Source organism: Thalia democratica, chromosome 1 (assembly GCF_965202585.1).
Source record: "Thalia democratica chromosome 1, ktThaDemo2.hap1.1, whole genome shotgun sequence".
Taxonomy (NCBI): domain Eukaryota; kingdom Metazoa; phylum Chordata; class Thaliacea; order Salpida; family Salpidae; genus Thalia; species Thalia democratica.
Window position 1 is genome coordinate 32,070,995 of NC_139165.1, and position 9,945 is coordinate 32,080,939.

Below are 9,945 nucleotides of genomic sequence, written 5' to 3' on the forward strand. Positions count from 1 at the left end.
TTTATGTAGTTAACTTTCTGAGAGAATCTGAATTAGTTAAGAAATGTTAGTTTAAAGCCATAAATTTTTAAGAGTTATCGTATCTAGTTATATAAAAATAAATTATGTCCAAATATTAACTAAATTAATTTTAATTTAGATAAAAAATTAAGCTTCTTCATTGTGATTAATACAGTTTTATATAAACAAAAAAGTAGCAATGCGATGTTTTTTCGTTTTTTTATTCATTTAAGTTGTTAAATGTTAATCAAAAATACCTTACTAGAAAACGTTAAACAAAGTAAACGCTTTGAAAAATTAAATCAGTTGGTAATACATAGAAAAATTATTTATTTACAATTTTGACGAATCTTACTTGTGTTAATATCTATAATTCGATAAAAAATGCAACAAATAATGAATGAATTGTTTCATATAAGTTTTCTTATATGAGCATTAATCTCTTGCTGACGTGACACATTACTAACCGCAAAATATCATAAACGAAAAAACTATATATCAAAACTAGGAATTTAAGTAACTGAGAACTTGCAAACTGAAAATTCTGCATTTAATTTTAACAGCCATTGAAAAATGACTAATTTTATTCACAAAACAAGAAATTTTAACTTTAATAAATTAATGAAAAAACGTCTCAAATTTAAAACTGAATACACATTAAATTGATTTGTTATTATTCATAAAATTAAGCTATATTTTAAACTTTTTCTAAATGTAAAGAAATAAATGATATTATATAAACATACAACAATAGTTTACAAATGGCTTGATTTTTGAAAGCTACGTATTTTATTTATTTTAGTTAAATTCACTATACTCCTTTTTCATTTAGTTTTTAATTTTATGCAGAAATTTACTTTAAATATTACTTTCTTTCTTCAAAGATAGAAAAATTTCAGAAGATATTTTAAAAGGTTTACCTAATCCTTAAAAAAAAAACATAGTTATAATAAAATTTCAAAGTAGTTTCTTTAAGACTATAGGTTATATGTTACTTTAATTTAACTTATTTGATTAATGTAGACACTTGAAATTTTGTTAACATAAAGTTTAAGTAAATTTAAATTTCTAACAAAAATGATAAAACTTAAGATACATGTATTCAAAAGTTATTGTTTAATTTTGAAACAAAGCATTTTATGCGATGAAGCAGCAGTACAATAATAAATTTATTAAATAAACTTTGTACAACAGAAACGTTTTAAAGACAAAAATTTAAGGAAGTTGATATGCATTTGACTATCTAAAACTTGCGACAAAAATTTGAAGTAAGGCGAAGAACGTTACTTATTGGTCGATTAAGCAGTGTTTTAGTATTTTATTGAATTTTAAAATTTATTAAGGCGACGTTGTTTTTTTTTAAAGTTTAGTAAGAATAAAGTAGTTTAAAACACAACTTAGTTATAACTAACTAAAAATTGAATTTTTTTTTGAAAATGCGATTTATTTGTAAGTTATAATCCTGATTTCACTTTTAATTATATAATATATTCATTAACTAAAATAATTATTAAAACTAAAAAGATTGTTAGAGCTTTTTAAGCTTTAAAAAGTATATTTTTTACAGTTAATCAATCAAAAAAATTAAAAGATTTGTTGTAACTAAGAAAAGGATAATATCTTTATAACAATAGTAAAATATCAAAAAATTGCTATGAGATGTAATTTTTTCTTTTAAATCATTCAGTATGTTGCAGTATACAAAAACTTTACTTACATTTTTTTTTTGTTTTTAAAAGTGTTAAAAATTATAGTAGACATAATAAAACCTTTATCAATCATAGATAACTTTGTTAAAATAGAAATAAACCAATTTTATTTTAACTAAAAGAAAGTAATTTAGGGAACAGTTTATTAATAACTTTATTTAATAGTTTTTTTTTTCGACAGAAACATTTTAAAGACTAATAATGAAGAACAGTATTATGAATTTGAATATCGAAACAGAAATTTAAAGAGGCGCTAAATAAATTAATTATTAAGTAATTAATATTTTCGCATTTTGTTTTGCTTTAAAGATTATTAACTGAATATTTTTGTTCCTACTTGAGCAGGAATAAATTAGTTAAATATTTTCAAAATGTATTTTAAGAAGAAACTACTGAAAACTGGTATGCTATTTTTTTTTTGAAAATGCGATTTATTGTTTACATATATTTTGGATTTATTTTATTAAAATAGTTAATTTAGGTAAAATGTTTTACTTCTTGTTAAAAAATATTTTTTCTTAGAATGTTTAAAAAAGTTACAGTTTAACATTACACGAAACAACTTGTTTAATTAAATAAAAGTTTTAGCTGATATTGATCGCTCGCTGACGTCACGCACAAAAATCACAAACCGTCTAAAACAATAAATGTATAAGTTAAAAAGTTAACTTAAGGTTTTAAAGATTAACGAAAAATTTTTAAAATCGATAATTTTGAAGGTCATTAAAAATGACTAGTAACTTAAATTTCTTAGCACATAGCAGTAAGTTTAAAACTTAAATTTAGTTTATTTTCTGAAAATAAATTGAAAGTTTCTTGATAATATTTTGTTTACTTAAACATTAATTATTTAAATTTAGTAGGGTTTCAACTAAAAGAAGTTTATAGTAGTAGGTAAAATTATTTTCATTAAAAGTAATCTCAAAAATTAAAATTTATCTTTTAAAACGTTAAAATGTTTACAAAATAGTATACAGAAGCAAGTTAAACATAACTTTATTTAGTTTATAATTCCTATAGATATTAGTTGTTATATTATAAAATTACTATTAGTTACTATAATTATATTGTTAGATATAGATATTCTCTTCTTAAGTAAAAGACTTGATAACTATAAAGTTCAAACAATTAAATTTATATGTTATTTTAAAGTATTTCAAAATAACCGTATGTCTATAAATCTACTATACAATTAAAAGAGTAACTAACTTAAACCAACTGTTTTTAATTTATAAGCAAATCTATTGGCTTAGTAATTAAACGTTAAAAATCGCTTTTTTTAAACAAAATCATTGTTAGAAATTCAAAATAGTATGGCATGATCATTTAAATCTACATTTTGTTAATCTTAAAACAAACAAGTTAAAGTAGTGAACATATAAAACTAATCAAACAATGATAATATTTTCATTGAGTATTTTAATTTTTTACACTAAAACATTAATTTTCATAACATTATTTTTTATGTTCAAAGTACTTGAAGTAGCGCATTAAATTGTGTTTAAGAAAGTATATTGTGAAAATGCAACTATAAAAAGCTTAATCTTTGTTCGATTTTTTTTAGTTATTTTATGACTCATTATCGATAGTAGTTACAAATTTTATGCTTAACTATTCTATTGTTAGTCATACATACAAGTTACGTAAGAATAAAGTTTGTATCATTTGGTCATAAATAAGATTTTGTTTTTAAATTTAATAAATAGTTATAAAGTAACAAAGTTTAACAAACTTTCAAATTGTTTTATTTTGCATTTTGTTAAACTGTGTTTATATAAATTATTTGGTCAGCAATTTGCTATTGGGCTAATTATTTGCTCAGCACACTATTATCTTTATGTATATTTTCGATAATGTCTTTTTCAAACAAGCAACAATTTTTTTTTAATTTAATCGCTAACAAAACTATATATTTTTATTGTATTATAACATTATCTACTTATTTAATAAAATAAAATTAAACTGTAATCTAAAAATATTCTTAAGTATTAAATTAATTTTTCTTACTATTTATAAGTTCTAGCTTTTTTTAATACGTTATTATTAAACAGGCTTGTAAACAAATAAAAATTATTTAAGTTTAAAAACTATTTTTAATTTAAATAAAATGCTAAAGCTCACAACGGAAATAAGTTGATTATGCCAGTATAACGAAGCTTTACGACAAACATAAGTCCAAAAGGAAGGAGTATATAAAATAAGCAGTTGCCAAATTAATTATTTTCCGTTATATACTACTGAATCATTGTATTTGGTTCTGTAATCGTTCTTTATCAATATACTTCGTTTTGTAAATAAAACTAAAATTAACATAAAAAATGACAATAAGTTGCTCGAGATATTTCTGCTGTTGTAACTTCACAGGTTTTTTTTTCTTGTTTATTATATTGTTTATATTTATAATGATCAGAATGCACATATATCTTGTGTTATACGAGGATTGTATAAGTCGTACAATATTAGGTAAAGAATTAAAATCAAAGTATTATTTAACATTATTTTGCTATTTCATTGCTTATATCTATAAAAAAGGCAAAAACTTAAAAAAAATCGCAAATCTAAAACTATTTAAAGTATCGTTTTCTTTATTACTTTTTATTTTTAAAAGATTTTTTTATAGTACTTTATTAATAATAAATTAAGAAACTTTACTTTCAATCCGATTATATCGACCTGAAAACTCAAAACATTTTTATTCACGTCGATTGAGGCTTGCTTGAGATCGGTGTTACAAGTGTATAAATAAAGAATTTATTCGTATAAGTATATACCTTTAGTGCCCTATTGAACTTAGTTGTAAAAAAAGGATTATGCCTGTATTTACTAAGTTTATGAAAACTGCCTACAATAGTATAAAAAATTTGAAAACTGCTGTTAACTCATTGATTTGTTACCTTCATTTTCAAAGTGTATGGATCACTGAACATACTTTATCTTTTTGTAATAATTGGTTAATTGATAAAGTATCTCTTGTAAAAGATTATTAATTGTTTATATATTGTCGTCCTTAATAAATATACATACAGTGAAAATTAGATTATTTATTTAGATATACAAAATATAAACTATTTATATAGCCTTGTTATAGTACTTCGGAGTTAAAAACCTTTTAAAGGAAAAATTTAAGTGTTTTAATAAAATAAATGTTTCTTCAACCAAAAAAAAACAGAGTTTAATGCAAATAAATTTAACTAAAATTTTGTACGTAGTTTTGTTTTATGATTCAACAAAGTTTAGACTTTTTTGTTTTTTTTTACAATAACTAATTTAACTCTACATCAGTTAAATTTCAAACACACGAATCTCAAACCAGCCCCTTAAGTTTTTTTATTTAAACTATTTGTTTTATTGTAGACAAAAACTTAACTTAATATATAACTATATTGTTTTTAAAGTATCAAAAATTCTAGTAACACATTATACGAGTTATTAACGTATACTAATAGAAGAGACTTATAAATGAACAATTAAAATATTTTGACTATATTTTAGCTTTTTTAAAATAAAATAAAGTAATTTATATTACTTAGTTTTAATTAAAACTAATTTATTTTGAAATGAAAAATACTATTATTTTGTAAACGAACCATCAACCTAAACCTATCTATGATAACGACTTAAGAATAAAAAGTTTTCATAAAAAGAGCAACAACTAAATATTAGTTAAATAAAAGTAAAGTTAATCAAAGACTAAACAAAATACTAGCATCGTTAATAAATAAACCGTGCATACTGTGAATATACTGTTCACCTTACTATACAAAGAGACCAATTTAGATCTAAGTTAAGTTAAAATTTTTAGTATAAGTTATTTAATATTTACTATTAAGTTACCAAATTTAAAAGTGTAGTTGTACCATCCGATAGAGCTTATAACTAATATAATATTATAATATAGTTATTTTCTAGTAGCTACACTATTTTCTATTTATGTAATTAAGTTTAAAAAAGATATTTTTGGTCGCTAATAAGATTTAATTTAAATATGATTTGTTTTTAGTTATATAAGTATTTGATAATTTTAAAATTTTAATCTACTTTTACAAAAGAAGGGTCTTAAAACTATTTAATGAAACTCAAATAAGCAAAGTTTGAAATTAACTAGTTTTTAAAAGAAGTTAATTATATATTGGTTGCGTTAAATAAATCAAGCTTTGATTTTTATTAATTTGAATAAAAAAATGGTTATAGTTTTGTAAAGTACATACAATATAAAAAAATTAATTAAAAAGAAAGAAAAACAATTTATAGTATAAATTTTAAGGTCATAGTAGTCATGTTGTTATTTATGGCTTAAGAGATAATTACTTCATTTACTGAAGGTTTAATCATTCAACGTCATAAAGAGAAGAAGTAAAAAAATTCAAGTTAATTTTTTTTACATTAAAAACTAACCTAATAGTTCTTTCTACTTATTATTTTAAAATTCAATTTGACTTCTAAGTTGAAAGACAAAAATAGAGCATTCCTACGAAAACATAATTTTCCCTCAGTTTATAACAAATGTTTTTAAATTTTATTTTTATAATTAGATCTAATTAGATTAGAAATTAGATTAGAGAGAAAGATTAGATTGAATATTTAAAAAAATTTGAAAAATAAAACTAGTGTTTTACCAATTTGTTTATCTAAAATAAGTAAATTGATTTATTCAAAATTTGGTCACAATATTTTAAATATTTCTATTGCAAAAATCTGCTTCCTACCGATTGTTCGTAATATTTGAAAAAGCTATTACCTAAAGATCTGAAACAACTTGCTTTTGAAATGAAGAAAAAGAAAGATTTTCCGTACAATTTCTTATTTTTTGTACATTTGTAAATGAAACTTTTATAAAACTATTTATACCTCCAAAGTCATTGATAGGGTATACGTGGTGTGCAGCTTGATGACCGAAAGATTTTTTCGTGCACCATGTCCTAGGACCAAATATTTTGAGAACTTTTTTTGTAGTTTTTTAGTTCATTAAACAACAATATTAAAAAATATAAATTTAAAATAAAATAAAGTAATTTATATTACTTAGTTTTAATCAAAACTAATTTATTTTGAAATGAAAAATACTATTATTTTGTAAACGAACCATCAACCTAAACCTATCTATGATAACGACTTAAGAATAAAAAGTTTTCATAAAAAGAGCAATAACTAAATATTAGTTAAATAAAAGTAAAGTTAATCAAAGACTAAACAAAATACTAGCATCGTTAATAAATAAACCGTGCATACTGTGAATATACTGTTCACCTTACTATACAAAGAGACCAATTTAGATCTAAGTTAAGTTAAAATTTTTAGTATAAGTTATTTAATATTTACTATTAAGTTACCAAATTTAAAAGTGTAGTTGTACCATCCGATAGAGCTTATAACTAATATAATATTATAATAGTTATTTTCTAGTAGCTACACTATTTTCTATTTATGTAATTAAGTTTAAAAAAGATATTTTTGGTCGCTAATAAGATTTAATTTAAATATGATTTGTTTTTAGTTATATAAGTATTTGATAATTTTAAAATTTTAATCTACTTTTACAAAAGAAGGGTCTTAAAACTATTTAATGAAACTCAAATAAGCAAAGTTTGAAATTAACTAGTTTTTAAAAGAAGTTAATTATATATTGGTTGCGTTAAATAAATCAAGCTTTGATTTTTATTAATTTGAATTAAAAATTGGTTATAGTTTTGTAAAGTACATACAATATAAAAAAATTAATTAAAAAGAAAGAAAAACAATTTATAGTAGAAATTTTAAGGTCATAGTAGTCATGTTGTTATTTATGGCTTAAGAGATAATTACTTCATTTACTGAAGGTTTAATCATTCAACGTCATAAAGAGAAGAAGTAAAAAAATTCAAGTTAATTTTTTTTACATTAAAAACTAACCTAATAGTTCTTTCTACTTATTATTTTAAAATTCAATTTGACTTCTAAGTTGAAAGACAAAAATAGAGCATTCCTACAAAAACATAATTTTCCCTCAGTTTATAACAAATGTTTTTAAATTTTATTTTTATAATTAGATCTAATTAGATTAGAAATTAGATTAGAGAGAAAGATTAGATTGAATATTTAAAAAAATTTGAAAAATAAAACTAGTGTTTTACGAATTTGTTTATCTAAAATAAATAAATTGATTTATTCAAAATTTGGTCACAATATTTTAAATATTTCTATTGCAAAAATCTGCTTCCTACCGATTGTTCGTAATATTTGAAAAAGCTATTACCTAAAGATCTGAAACAACTTGCTTTTGAAATGAAGAAAAAGAAAGATTTTCCGTACAATTTCTTATTTTTTGTACATTTGTAAATGAAACTTTTATAAAACTATTTATACCTCCAAAGTCATTGATAGGGTATACGTGGTGTGCAGCTTGATGACCGAAAGATTTTTTCGTGCACCATGTCCTAGGACCAAATATTTTGAGAACTTTTTTTGTAGTTTTTTAGTTCATTAAACAACAATATTAAAAAATATAAATTTAAAATAAAATAAAGTAATTTATATTACTTAGTTTTAATTAAAACTAATTTATTTTGAAATGAAAAATACTATTATTTTGTAAACGAACCATCAACCTAAACCTATCTATGATAACGACTTAAGAATAAAAAGTTTTCATAAAAAGAGCAATAACTAAATATTAGTTAAATAAAAGTAAAGTTAATCAAAGACTAAACAAAATACTAGCATCGTTAATAAATAAACCGTGCATACTGTGAATATACTGTTCACCTTACTATACAAAGAGACCAATTTAGATCTAAGTTAAGTTAAAATTTTTAGTATAAGTTATTTAATATTTACTATTAAGTTACCAAATTTAAAAGTGTAGTTGTACCATCCGATAGAGCTTATAACTAATATAATATTATAATAGTTATTTTCTAGTAGCTACACTATTTTCTATTTATGTAATTAAGTTTAAAAAAGATATTTTTGGTCGCTAATAAGATTTAATTTAAATATGATTTGTTTTTAGTTATATAAGTATTTGATAATTTTAAAATTTTAATCTACTTTTACAAAAGAAGGGTCTTAAAACTATTTAATGAAACTCAAATAAGCAAAGTTTGAAATTAACTAGTTTTTAAAAGAAGTTAATTATATATTGGTTGCGTTAAATAAATCAAGCTTTGATTTTTATTAATTTGAATAAAAAAATGGTTATAGTTTTGTAAAGTACATACAATATAAAAAAATTAATTAAAAAGAAAGAAAAACAATTTATAGTAGAAATTTTAAGGTCATAGTAGTCATGTTGTTATTTATGGCTTAAGAGATAATTACTTCATTTACTGAAGGTTTAATCATTCAACGTCATAAAGAGAAGAAGTAAAAAAATTCAAGTTAATTTTTTTTACATTAAAAACTAACCTAATAGTTCTTTCTACTTATTATTTTAAAATTCAATTTGACTTCTAAGTTGAAAGACAAAAATAGAGCATTCCTACAAAAACATAATTTTCCCTCAGTTTATAACAAATGTTTTTAAATTTTATTTTTATAATTAGATCTAATTAGATTAGAAATTAGATTAGAGAGAAAGATTAGATTGAATATTTAAAAAAATTTGAAAAATAAAACTAGTGTTTTACCAATTTGTTTATCTAAAATAAATAAATTGATTTATTCAAAATTTGGTCACAATATTTTAAATATTTCTATTGCAAAAATCTGCTTCCTACCGATTGTTCGTAATATTTGAAAAAGCTATTACCTAAAGATCTGAAACAACTTGCTTTTGAAATGAAGAAAAAGAAAGATTTTCCGTACAATTTCTTATTTTTTGTACATTTGTAAATGAAACTTTTATAAAACTATTTATACCTCCAAAGTCATTGATAGGGTATACGTGGTGTGCAGCTTGATGACCGAAAGATTTTTTCGTGCACCATGTCCTAGGACCAAATATTTTGAGAACTTTTTTTGTAGTTTTTTAGTTCATTAAACAACAATATTAAAAAATATAAAATTAAGAAGACAATATAATTTTATAACTTTTTCAGTTCTTAGTTTTACAAATATGGAAGTTTGTGCCAGTTATATTTTTAAAACGTTGCAAATTTTAAATATTATTAAAAAAGTAAATTACTTACTAAGGTCAAGTTAAAAAAAGAAGATCAAAACAAAATGTTTCCAAAAATTAAGAATGTAATTCAAAAGATATGAAACTTATTCAGCAATTTTCATTAAAATATAATTTATATTATAACGTATCTTGTTTAAA